This window comes from Lutra lutra, chromosome 5 (assembly GCF_902655055.1).
Source record: "Lutra lutra chromosome 5, mLutLut1.2, whole genome shotgun sequence".
NCBI classification, from domain to species: Eukaryota; Metazoa; Chordata; class Mammalia; order Carnivora; family Mustelidae; genus Lutra; species Lutra lutra.
Genome location: NC_062282.1, coordinates 109452293 through 109466886, shown reverse-complemented (window position 1 = coordinate 109466886; position 14594 = coordinate 109452293). Strand labels below are relative to the sequence as shown.

The following is a 14594-nucleotide window of genomic DNA, read 5'->3' as shown; positions in this document are numbered from 1 at the left end:
CACAGCTACATCACCAAAAGAATCCCTCCTTTTTCTCTATCCCTAACTCTTGACAACTACTAATCTGTTCTCCAACTCTATGATTTTGTTATTTCAAGAATTTTGTCATATAAATGGAATCATTTTGGGATTGGCTTTTTTCAGTCAGTGTAATTAACTTGAGATTCATCCAAGTTGCATGTAAGAATAGGTCACTGCTTTTGCTGCTGTTAGTATTCCATTTCAGATGTACCACAGTTTGTTCAACCATTCTTTGGTTTTAGAACATATGAGTTGTTTCCAGTTTGGGGCTACCAAGAATAAAGCTGTTGGTATGAACATTACTGAACAGTTTTTATGTGAACTAAGTTTTCATCTCTCCAGAATAAATGTCCAGGAGCTTTACTGCTAGGTTATACAATAAGTGTATGCTCAGTTTTATAAGAACCAGTCAAATTGCTTCCTACAGCGACTGTGACATTTTGCATTCCCACCAGCAATGCATGTATGATACAATTTATCCATGTCCTCACTGGCACTATCACTATTTTTTAGTTGAGTCATTCTCATAGGTGTGTAGTAATATCTAATTGTGGTTTTAATTTACATTTCCCTAATGGCTAATGATGAACATCATTTCATGTGCTTATTTGCCACCTAAATATTCTCTTTAGTGAAATGTCTGTTTGTGACTTTTGCCTCATTTTCCGATTGAATCATTTGGTTTTTTACTGTTTTCTTTCTACTGTTATATTCTAACTCTCAAAATACACTAAACACTGATCCTCTATCGGATACACTAAACACTAATCTTCCACTGGATATGTGGATATGTGGCAAATACTTTCTCCAGTCTGCAGCTTGTCTTATCCTCCCCTTCATAGGATCAGTCACAAAGCAAAGGTTTTCAATTTTTTCAGTTGCGTTTTATCAATTTTTCCTTTCATGAATCATGCTTTTGGTGTACTAAGAACTTTTTGCCTATACCTAGATCCCAAAAACATCCCAAAGATTTTTTTATGTTTTCCTTTCCAAAAGTTATATAGTCTTATGTTTTACAATTAAATCTGGAATCCACTTTGAGTTAATTTTTCCATAAAGATTACTGTTTAGGTCAAGCTTCATTTCCTTGTCTGTGTATGTTCCAGTACCATTTGTTGAAAAAGTTATCCTTTCTCTATTGGATTGCTTTTGCACTTTATAAAAACCAGTTGGGGGGGGGGTAGTCCGAGGGGCTATAGTGACTCCTTCCACTTCACTTCCCTTTATCATCTTCCATAAGGAGAGTCACTGAGAACTAAAAAGTCTGTCATATAATTTTAGACTGACATAAATCATAAACAATGATGCTAAGTGGAAAAGAACCATCATAATTATTAGGTCTGTCTCTGAGGCATTTCCTGGGTCCTTGATGCACAGTTGACCATTTCCTGGTAATTACTACTTTAGGACTCCATATCTACTTTGACTATAATACTTACTGAATTAAAGTAAAATGATTTCTTGAAAACACTAACTGTATATGTTTGCGTGGGTCCATTTCAGGGATTCTCAGTTCTGTTCCATTGATCTGTGCCTATGTCTCTGCCAATACCATACTATCTTCACTAGCATAGCTAAATAGCGAGCTTCATATCAAGCTGTGATTCTTCCCACTTTATTTTTCCTCATCAAGACTGTTAGCTATTCTAGGGTCTATGCCTTTCCACTTGAACAAAATTTGGAACAATTTTGAATGTGTCTACAGAAAATCTCACTGTGATTTGACAGAAATTGCATTAAATCCATGGTTCAACTGAAGAAGAAATGAAATCCTTACTATGTTGAGTCTTCCAATCCATGAACATAATAGATTTCTCCATTGATTTGGTCTTCTTTGATTTCTGATAGAGATCTGTACATGTTTTATTAAACTTATCTCTCAGTATTTCATTCTCTTTAGAGCAACGTTGATAGCATTATTTTTTATTTTAGTTCCTACATGTTTGTTTTTTTTAAATTATTTTTTAACTGGCTTACATTTGACAGGGAAAATTCTTTAAGACTTTGAAACAGGTAAAAAGCTGAGTATCTTTTCAACGGAATGTTGGTCTCTAGAGAGCGTCCCATGTTACTAGATTCTATATTAGTATACAACTATGACTGTCTTTGAATAGGCTCTTTTATAACTTTGTAAGTTACAGAAAACTAAGAATAATGCTAATGATTTTACCCACAGAAATTAGTTGTATCTAGTATAATTATGTTAATTTCCACCCACAGAAAATATGATTCCAAACATTATACTGCCCTATAGAATATTACCCAATTCTACATGGATTAGTAAATTTATTTCAGCATTACTACTTACATATATATCATTCTCCTTTGACACAGTTTTATTACCTCACAGGTTCTCTCATTAATTAAGAAGTTAAAACCTCTTACAGGCTCATTTTATATTTATATGAGAGTCACGATTTTACCTTTTTAGAAATTATACTTTAATAGATTCAATAAAATCCAAAAGTTGTTTAATAAAAACCAAAAAACTGCATCTGAAGGAGTATACCTTCCTTGTTAAGATATGTAGCTATGAATTTTTCAATCCAAAACTGTCAAACTGTAAACCAGGCAAAGTATCTAATGCAAGAGTCAGCAAACCTTTTCTGTTAAGGGTCGAACAGTTAATATTTTAGGCTTTGAGGACCACACAGTTATCTTTTGCAGCAATTCATCTCTGTCCATGTCACACAAAAATAGCTACAGACAATATGTAAAGGAATGAGTGTGGCTATGTTCCAATAAAACTATATTTACAAAAACAGAAGGCAGGCTGAATTTGGTCCACTGACTATATAGTTTGCCAACCCGTGGCCTAATACGTTGCTGTTTTGGAAAAATAGTCCTCAATCCTTTTCTAAAATAACACCCGCATTTACAAGCAAACCACTCCCATGGGTCTATCCAGGATGGAATGGTTGTCTCCTAGTTGGAGCACTGCCAGCTGCTTCTATGCAATGCCCAGTGAGTTAATTACATCCCCACCCATTTCCTACAATTCCTTTTGACCAGTATGTCTGGATGCTCTGACAAAGGTCTACTACTGATGATAATTATTTTTCCTTCTAACACTGATAGAACTAAAAGAGTGATTAATACTCTGAGTAAAGTGTGTAAGACATTTTCAAACCTACAGTATTGTTCATGGGAAACCACTACTTAACAAAAAGCAAAAGTATCTAATTTATAACATAAAAATATGATGCAGCTGGAAACTTGGCTGTCCATAAAAATACCCACAATTTAGTATGCAACTAAAAACTAAGAATCTCAGGGGCACCTGGGTGGCTCAGTCATTAAGAATCTACCTTCAGCTCAGGTCATGATCCCAGGGTCCTGGGATAGAGCCTCGCATCAGGCTCCCTGTTCAACGGGAAGCCTGCTTCTCCCTCTCCCATTCCCCCTGCTTGTGTCCCCTCTCTCACTGTGTCTCTGTCAAATAAATAAATAAAATCTTACAAAAAAAGAAAAGAAAAGAAAATCTTTATTAAAAATCTAAGTAAGTAAAATAAAATAAAAATTAGGAGTGTAAAAAAACTAACCCACATGAACATGGCCGTGCTCACTCATATAAACCTTTCTCTATTTTTCAATAATTCCACCCTTTAATTGAGCCAAACACTGATCAATGACTCATGCATTTATACTAAGTACTATGTAATATGGTCCATGACCTCAAATAAAATAAAGCACGGCATTTAAGAAAAGTGGGTTAAATGATTATAATACCTATGTCAATATACAGGGTATACAGAGAATTTAAATACACGGAACAGAATTCAAACTTGAGAGAGGTGAGGTGGGAGGAAGGAAGGCTTAAGAAACCAGGTGAATGTTGATAACTGAGGTGAGTCTCAAAGTACTAGGGGTTAGTTAGGATGATAACTAACTCACAAAGAATTTCTTGGTGGAAATATAGAGGGAAAGGAGGGGAAAACCAGATCATAAACGGCCTCATATGTCATGCTAACAAGTTTACCAGAGCTTTTGAGAACTGTTAAAATATTTTAAGGAAGGAGATGAATACAGAATGTGTTCTAAAACAAATTATTTTGCTTTAATAACTCTTTATAAATTACATGCATTCTAAATAACCAGAGTAATTCTAGTTACTTTTCAAAAGTGTTTGTAGTTGCATTCATGGCGAGATAGAAAAGGAAAACAGAAATATAGTGAAGCTGACTTATTGCTAGGCCACTTTCACAAACCATCAGAGAAATACTACTATTCCCATTACAAGTGGCCTGAGGCATAGAGGCTTAGTAAAATGCCCTAGGCCACATTGAGTGAAAGGCCTGGATTTGAACCAGCAGTTATCCATCACCAAAGCCCATGCTCCTCTGATTGTGTATTGGCAAGACTATAAATAAGAGTTGCCTTAGGCTATCACCACAAGTAATGCAGTGAAGTTACATTATACTCAAAAGAGACATGCAAAATCAACTCTATGTGTTAAAGAAAAAAATTCAAACAGATATTGTATTCAACATAGCACCTAAATTAAAGGAAACTTTTACCTAGTCATCTGTGAAAGCAGCAGCAATGTCTTTTACCGCTAGAGGGAAAACTGCCTAAGCTGGGCTTACTGGTAGACAGTGTCATGGATATTACACTTTATGACAATTTAAAGGACTTTCAAGGATAATTTTTACGGCATTCAACTTTTACTTTAGGCACTGACTTTAAAAGGCAACCCTCATTCAAGACTCTACTATAATTGTAACATAATCCACCATGATTTACACTAACTCACTTTCACTTAACCTACCACTCTCTATGTTAAGGGCCATAGACAAACAAACCACTTAAAAAGTGCTATATGCTTATGCTTACATAAAAATGTTTATGTAGAAATTTTGTTTTTATTTTAAATAAATCTTATTTTAAAGCCTAGTATATTAAACACACACACACACACACACACACACACACGCACAAGCTCTATTTATATTCCAATATAAGACATCCTCTTGACCAACAGATGATAAATTATACAAACAGGAAACTGCCTAAATAATTGGGTTTATATTTATCATGGAGGTAACAATTCTAAGCACAGTAAATCCTAGAAATCCTTCATGCTAATTTACAGCGGTGTGATAGCACAGAATACACTTCCAAAAAGTTAGAATATATTTTTGGAATAATTTCATAGCACAGAAGTCCAATCATCTTTCTCACTGTTCATATACCAACAGTGCAAGGACTTCTGTGTTTATGTATGTCTGTGTGTATATTTATGCTGAATCCTCAGTAAACAGTTAATACTCAAATAAGTCTTTCCCTGTGTCTATATTTTCTTGACCATTGAAAGCATAACCTCATCTTTTTTTTTTTTTAATTGAGCACTTAGTTTAATTCCTGGGAAACACTCTGAACTCCAAATGAATTATGGTATCCAAACACTACATTACCAGATCACAGTTACATTACCACTCAAACCCTGATTGACCAAATGGTGCTTAGAAAGCTTTTAACACCAAGAGGTTTCTCTGCAAAGTAAAACACATACTTCATTATGACAAATTGCTATTAATGTGCATCACTCAAGGATACCCCCAAAAATTGTTATCAGAGTGGTATTTGCTTTTTCAGTAGTCCCCAAAATCCCACTGTAGTGGCAAAACACAGAGAAAAAAAATACAAATATATTATCTTACAAGGAATGACAGTATTGCAGAGAAAGCTAGTTAGACATTATGTAACATGCTTACCATATTAAAATTAAGTGGTATAATTTAACATTATTGGAAAATTCAACGTAATTTTGCATATTAAATATATGTCAAGGAAGGTTTCTACCTTTTTATTTTTTTTTTTTTAACAGAATCTGAGCAGCTCAGACACTTGGAAAGATACATTTCTAATTTAGATCAAGCACGGAACTACAAAATCAGCAACACTGTTTGTTTAGGTGGTAGCAGTTTAGTCAAGCCTCAATAATCCCTCATTGGACTCTCTGTGGGTGGCCCATTTTGGTGCTGCAGCTGGTTTAGCACACAGTATACCAAACAAGCTGTTGTTATAATAGGAATAAATACCACCCTCTGCTCTCACTACTCAAAACCCTAAAAGAGCACACCCATGTACAACATTTACAACCTGTCAGATAGGGGCTTAGTGGGTCAGCATGTCAATACATTTATAATTCAGTTCTAATGACACCATCTCTTTTGATGAAGTATGACTTTAGTTGGGAGTAAATATTTCAAAATACTGAGTCATACAGAAATGTAACTTCTTTGATCGCTGCTTCAAGAAACTAAAAGGAAAGCAATAATTATAATTAAGAATGCTAGAAATATTTGGAGTTTCTTGTATTGAATGAATTATTCATTTTGCTTTAAAACTGAATTTAATCATTATGCTACTATTAAAGTATAACATCCAACAAAATATAACATATAATGGCATATCCATTACATATATATTTCCTATATCTCAAAAAAATCAAAATATTGAAAACCAGGAGTAAGATAATGCAACACACTTCAATGTAGTTCAACCATCTGAAAAATACATGCTAACTAAATTGCTAATTAAATGCTAATTAAAAGAACACCTGGAGCTCCTGAGTGGCTCAGTCAGTTAGGCATCCCACTCTTGATTTCAGCTGACTTTTGATTTCAGCTCAGGTCTTGATCTCAGGGTTCAGAGTTTGGGCCCACATTGGACTCCACAAAATACTTTATATACTACTGATTAATGAAAGAGAACAAGAGCCCAACATAACCTCTGTAAAGAGCATAATATCATGTAAAGTGGAGACTTTTTCCCACATTTCAGGACCATCAAAAAGAAACATTAACAGATTGGGGCACCAGACCAGCTCAGCCAGTAAAGCAGGCAATTCTTGATCTTGGGGTCATGAGGTGGAGTCCCAGACTGGGTGTAGAGATTACTTGAAATTTAAAAGAAAAAAAGAAAGAACCATCAATTGATTGACCCAGATCTCTGCAGAGATCCACAATGGTTGCAGAAACCATAAGAAAGCAAAAATAAAAATCAATATGGCCACATTAACCCATCAATGATATGATCTGATAATCAAGTACAAAATGTACTCTCCTTCAAAATTCTGATTTAATAATAAAGTTCTCGGGGTCCCTGGGTGGCTTAGTCAATTAAGTGTCTGCCTTCAGCTTAGGTCATGATCCCAGAGTCCTGGGATCGAGCCCTGCATTGGGCTGCCTACACAACGTAAAGCCTGCTTCTCCCTCTTCCACTCCCCCTGCTTGTATACCCTCTCACTGTTTCTCTGTCAAATAAATAAATAAAATCTTTTTTAAAAATTAATAATAATAATAAAGTTCTTGTTTTGGATAGGACTATTCACTATACAATATTGCAAAAATAATATATCATAAATGTATTTTTTATTAAAGATTTTATTTATTTATTTGACAGACAGAGAGATCACAAGTAGGCAGAGAGGCAGGCAGAGAGAGAGGAGGAAGCAGGCTCCCTGCGGAGCAGAGAACCCAATGTGGGGCTCGATCCCAGGACCCTGGGATCATGACCTGAGCCGAAGGCAGAGGCTTTAACCCACTGAGCCACCCAGGTGCCCCTCATAAATGTATATTTGCAGGTAAGCATTAAAGTCCTTTACAGCTTGTTAAATACTCCTTAAAAAGTACATTTCCTCATTTGGACTACATTTGATACAATGTCTTAACTATTTTCTTTATGATAAAATTATTATTATAATGAATGTACTAATTAAGCTACCTATTCCAGGAAAAGAATCCCAGAAAGGTATCACTCACTTGACACCTTCAATCCTCACAGACCTAAAGGAAACACCGAACACAATGCATTATATAACCTGAGTACTCGGTAAGCATTTGTTTGTCTTACACCCTCATTTAGTAAAAGTTGAAAACTGAGGCTATGAACAAGGTAAGTGATGTCAAATCTGGTTCGCGGACTTTTATCATTACAGGACATCTTCCAGTGAACCATGAAAGTAGCCCCACAGTACTATGAAGAACCTCCAAGAAGTTCCCACCAGTCACAGACAGCACACAAAGAGACTCTGAGTTAACTCAACTCTTCAATGCATAATTAATTTAACCGAGAATCAAAGGTTAAGCCAGAAAGGTTCAAAGTCACATGGCAAGTAATTGGTCTCATGTTAAAATATAAAATTATCCCAAAGAAAGAATGAGGAAACTATAAAGATTAAGAGGAATAGAAAAACCACCATAAAATAGCAGCTATCTTTTATTGAGTACTATCTAGTATATCTAGTATGATACTAAACAATTCTACACTTGATCTTAGCCAAAAGGCCAAGAAGCGATGCTAAACAATTCTATATACTGATCTCATTTTAAACTCACACCTGCCATATAAAATAGGTACTAATTATCCACATTTTTTAAAGATGAGAAAACTGATTCAAAAAGGTTAAGGAAGTTTTCAAAGGTCTCAGAACAATTGTAACACGTAGTTAGAATTCAAAATCAGGACTATTTGACTTCAGATCTCATAACCACTTTAATATTCTTTCTTCCGGCAGATAACTGTGATATTGTTTTCCTGTAGTGTATTCCACAGTTATGACAAAATTAAATCCTTTTGTTTTTCCTGGGACCAAAACTGTAGAGAACACCTAAACACCTTAAATTCAGGCTTCTGGACTTGGCGGGGGGAGGAGGGAAATATACAGAATAAGAGAAGTAATGGAAAACATCAACCTTAAATATCTCTCTCAGTAACTGACATCCATTTGAGAGGGTATTAACTTTTTTAGTTAAGTGTAATAAAAGCACAAGGGATATTAACACTTATTGAATGTCTTCTAAGTGCCCAACACTAGCCTGGGAATTAGAAATACAATGATTAATAAGACAAGACAGTTCAAGTCCCTGATATAAGGGAGTTGTATAAGAACATATAGAAATGAATATTATACCACTTCTTCCTTTCCATGCGAATTTTTACTATTAATTACAAATTTTCTAGAGGAATAGATTTTCTTAATCCAAATCATATACTCGTGTTAATAATGTAAAACCTAAAGGGCTTTCCTGTTAATGACCAGTGGGAAAGTTAACTATGAGATCATACAAACTATCCATCTGCCAACATGAGACCTGGGCTTATTACTTGTTTTTCCTCTGACTTTTCCAATTCAGTATGAAATAGCTCAGAGAAAGTCCCCTTGCCAGATTGTTTAGTCTCATGAATCTTACCATTAGATTCTTTTTCCTGAGGTTCAGCCTAACTGGCCCTTTGCTTACGTTCATTGCATAAAACTCTTTTGAGTGTCAATACCAGCTGCTCACTTTCCCTGGAAATTTTCCACTTTTCAAATACAGGCATGACTTTAATTAGACAAGGCATAATATAGGCCAGTATGAAGACTGATTCCAAGAAATTAGGCCAGAGCACCAATTTCTGAACAAGCCAAAAGGTCTGAATAGGCCGAAAGAACAATATAAACATACTTTTGTTGAAATGTGGAGAAAAGTGACAAGACCACAGGGACTGGAGAACTCAAAAGCTAAGTATAGATCTCTGCTTCTAGTCATCATTAGATAGTTCCCATAGGACCACCCCTACCATAGATAACAATTATGGACTTGGAACAAATACTTTAGAAGGAGACTTGAGGTCACAAGGGAGTGAACAAAAGGTACCTGAATCTCGAAGAAAGGTATCATACACTGAACAAAATTTCAATATTTATGGTTTTTAGCCTGAGTAAGGACCCCAGTACCTACCATGAAGGGCAACTAGATTTTAACAGAAACCAGTAGTCTTACTCTGTTATAGAATTATAAAACAGGGCCCAGGGACACCACAGCAAGAAAGTATAGGGGAGAATTCTAGAAAGGAGAGAACCAGAGAAGGGAAACTCTAAATTCCATAGAAAAACTGTTCAGGTCTCTTGCTAATCCCCAAATCAAGTATGTAAGAAACAGATTCCAAACAGCCTTCCTAAGGTTAAAAGAACTGACCTGAAATTTCAGCTAACACCCACCAAGGGGAAACAGAATTTTGAAGTTGGAGTTTAGCCAAGTTAACGGATTTAAAAACAAAAAGACCCAAAAAAAAAACAAAAACAATACTCTTCAAATGAGTCTAACAGGATAAACTTTCTATAATAAATCATTCACCATGTCCAAGACAAAATCTGTAAGTTCTCAACAAATGAAGAAACAAAAACATATTAAAGATACAATACATACATTCAGTGGAGATTGACATAAGTTTATCCAGATGTTAGCATCAGGAGAAAAAGATTTAAAATCAGCTAATATAATTATGATCAAGAGTTTAAAGTAAAATATGGTAATAAACGAAAAGACAGAAAATCTCAGTAGAGAAACAAAAGTTATAAAGAAGAACCAAGTAGAAATATTAAAAATGAAAAAACATTGGAATTTTTTGTTAAAGAAATCACTGCATTGAGATGAAAAAAGAAACAATGAACTTGAAGAAAGATCAATATAAATGATCATCTGAAGAACTAAGACAAAAAGGACTTTTTTTTTTAAAGATTTTTTTTTAAGATTTTATTTATTTATTTGACAGACAAAGATCACAAGTAGGCAGAGAGGCAGGCAGAGAGAGAGGAGGAAGCAGGCTCCCTGCTGAATAGAGAACCTGATGTGGGGCTCGATCCCAGGACCCTGGGATCATGACCTGAGCCGAAGGCAGAGGCTTTAACCCACTGAGCCACCCAGGCACCCCGACAAAAAGGACTTTTAAAAAACAAAAAACCGAAAGGACCTTTAATTAAAGTCTCAAAAGGAAAAAAAAAGCAAAAATGAATGGGAATGAAAAAAAAATACATATATATATATATATATATATATACACACATATATATACATATTTGAGAAATAATGGCTAGTAATTTCCCAATATTTGCTAAAGACAAATTTACATATTCAACAAAGTCAGAAACCTCTGGAAAAGACATTTTTAAAGTCCACTCCTAGATATTTCTTAGATATATTTGACAATGGTCAAATTGTTGAAAACCAAAGATAAAGAAAAACATTAACAGCAGCCAGGAAAAAATATGTAACATACAGGAGAAAAATAATTCAAACAAATGGTAACTTCCCATCAGACACAACAAAGATGAAAAAACAGGAAATTAACATATTGAAATTCCTGAAACAACAAAAAAATTGCCAATCCAAAATTCTCTGTACAACAAAAAGATACTTCAAGATTAAGGGCTAAATAGGGGTACCTGGGTGGCTCAGTCATTAAGTGTCTGCATTCAGCCCCACACCAGGCTCCCTGCTCCACAGGAGGCCTGCTTCTTCCCTTCCCTCTCCCCCTGCTTGTGTTCCCTCTCTCACTTTCTCTCTCTCTCTGTCAAATAAATAAAATCTTAAAAAAAATCGGTTAAGGGCAAAATAGAGACAGGATCAGATAAAATAAAACTAAAAGAATGTAACGCCTGGCAAACCTATACTACAGGAAATGCTACAGGGACTTCTTCAGGATGAAAGGAAATGATACCAGATGGGAATACTGATTAGCAAAAAGGAATAAGGAGCAAAAGAAAAGGCAAATATCAATCATACAATATACTGTAATTCTTACTTTTAATAGTGATTTTTTTTTATTAAGAGGAAAAGTTAATCAAGTTTGGTGAACTTGCAACATAAAGTAATGAATACCTTTAAAGGAAAGTTAACATGGCTGTTTTATAGTACATTTCTCTACTTTAATTTCACTTACAAGTATAACAGACTTTACTATATTTAAGTACTTTGGGGTTTAAAAACAGTGGGTTTAAAAAACAACACGAACATGGGGCGCCTGGGTGGCTCAGTGGGTTAAGCCACTGCCTTCGGCTCGGGTCATGATCTCAGGTCATGGGATCGAGTCCCGCATTGGGCTCTCTGCTCAGCAGGGGGCCTGCTTCCCTCTCTCTCTCTGCCTGCCTCTCTGTATACTTGTGATCTCTCTCTGTCAAATAAATAAATAAAATCTTAAAAAAAAAAAAAAAACACGAACAAAACTGGTACTCCAACTATCAAAACAGCCCTGGAGTATGATTTTGATTAGTTATCTAATCTTTGCATCACTCTAACAAATAATCATACCTGTTCCATAGAGTTATAAGGGGCCTGTGAAATAATGTGAAAAAAAATTATCATTTGTCATAAAAAGTACTCTATCGCTGATAATTCTTTAAAACTCTATATTTAAGTGGCATCAAAGGATATAAACATCACCTTATATAATCAGAATTTTATCATAGGCATTGTATCCAAAATTGACATGAAAACCCACTGAAAAACATTCATGCTAATCAAAGATTTGCGAAAATTACTTAAATAATGTCTCTGAAGGAAACTTTAAAAACATCTAATGACAGCTGATCGCTAAATAAGTTTTAAGGTTTTAAACAACATATAAAGAAAATGGGTTTCTCTGGGATGTCACCTTTCCAGTAGCCATGTACAAAATGGATTTCTTTTGCCAGTTTAATCAGAATGAATAATAATTTCTTAAAAATCAAGGAAGCTCACCATGACAAAACTTCAAAGATCCTTATAAACTTGGCCAGATTAGCTCAGTACATGCTAGGACTCTCCTTTTACCGCAGCTCCCTTAGCTGAGGCCCGCCCCCCAAGCGTAATACCTGGAATATCGTGAATGCCACAGACATTGGCGTTTTGTTGGTTTTTGTTTTTCGGTTTTTGGTTTTTTTGTCCCACAGAACTTTAATAGATGAATTCAATAAAAATTTGAGTACAGCAACTACATAAAATTAAGAGACATTATATACAGCATGGTAATATATTAGCCCCAAATGCTCTGAAATCACACCACCTGTGTTCTATCCCAATCTGCCACCCACAAGTTATTTGGCTTTGGATAAATTATATACCACTGAATGTTAGTTTTTTTCATCCATAATATTAAAAGGATAAGAGAACCTATTTCATAAAATCATCAGGGTTATACGTAATATAATATATGGCACACAGTGGTCATATCCACTATAAAGCACAATTAAGGAGTAAAATACAACAATGACAAGGCCCTAGACCTTAGGAAGCTGTAATAGCTGAATATAGTTCAATGTAAATGGAATTATGAAATACAGAAAACCTAGAAGAACATCAAGAAAGGCAATAAAAGTACTTTTACTTCTAGTTAAAGTGGAAGGTAAATGAAAACCTTTTGAAATATCAGGCATTCCCAAAAACCCACAGAAATATCTACTTTCCAAATATGGGACAGTATAAACAAAAGGTATTTAGAGAATAACATGTATCATAAAGAGGTGACCAAAATGTAGGAATCATTTTCTGTCAAAAAGAAATTGAAATAGCATTTTCTTTTTAGTACAAGACTACTTACCTAGAATATCTGAGACCCAGATTGTTCCAGATTAATATTTTGGGAAATTTAACACACAGAAGCATACCATATGAATAAATCTCAGGTTCAGTGCTTTAAAGTAAGTAATACTCATACAAAGGGCTAATGTCTCTAATACATAAAGAACTATTAAAATTTAAGAAAGGACCAAAAATCAAAAGAAAAAATGAAAAAGACGGGACAAAAAGAATCTGAAAATGATTCTTAAATGTATGAAAAGGTGTTCAAATTCACTCAGAATCAGACAAATGCAAATTAAAAAAACACTGGGATACATTTCATACTTATCAGATTGGAGAAAATTAAAAAGTGTAACAGCACATTCTGTTAGTGAGGCTGAAGGGAGCTAGACAACTTCATATGCTACTGGTGGTAATGAAAATTGGTCCAACTCTTCTGGAGTGGAATTTGGCAATATCTAAGAAACAATGTATGCACTTATTTTCAAGCAATCACACATCTAGGAATTTATCCTGAGGATAAACCTCCAACAACACAAAAATACATAGATAATCCACTACAGCATTTTTTTGAATTTGCATCATAATGGAAACAATTTAAAAGTTCATACATAGAAGGGTGACTAAAAATTAATAGAGCCACACAATTAGAGTATGAAGACCCTAGAATCTAAAAAGGAAAGTGAAAAATCTTTCTGAATTTACATGCAGTGATTTCTAGGATACATTGTGAAAAAAATCAGTGTTTACAGTGTACTACCATTCATATTAAAAAAAAAAAAACAGAATACAAGAAAATATATAGGCTCATTTATACAAAAGAAAGTACCCATAAACCAGAAACTAAAGAACTTGGTTACTTAGAGGAGGTAGCTGGAAATATAACAAAATGTATGAAAATGGGAAGCATGTAGTAGGCATGAGGGAAAAGTAACCCTTCTCTAAATACACCTTTTTATATAGCTCTGATTCTTGCTAATTGTTCACATAGCAAAAAAATAAATAATAACAACCATAATATGAGATGAACCTCCAAATGAAACAGGGACACTAAAGAGGATGGGAAGGAAAGAACTAATTTACGACACTTCAGAAAATCATATTTTGAATGTATACTGTAAGGTTAAAGATAAAAGGAATATACAAATAGTATACTGTATTCAGAAAATTTGTTTTTCACACGGATATGCATTAGCAACTCTGAAACTACATGTACACAAGCACTGAGTAATAAATAAATAAACATTA

General features: G+C 34.5%; 1 protein-coding gene and 1 pseudogene across 8 annotated transcripts in view; both read right to left on the bottom strand.

Moving 5' to 3' along the window:
- The window catches only part of XRCC4 (X-ray repair cross complementing 4), a 278013-nt gene that overhangs the window by 218415 nt on the left and 45004 nt on the right, over positions 1-14594 (bottom strand). The gene's annotated exons all lie outside the window — the stretch shown is intronic.
- Positions 8198-8324, bottom strand: LOC125101342 (uncharacterized; annotated as a pseudogene).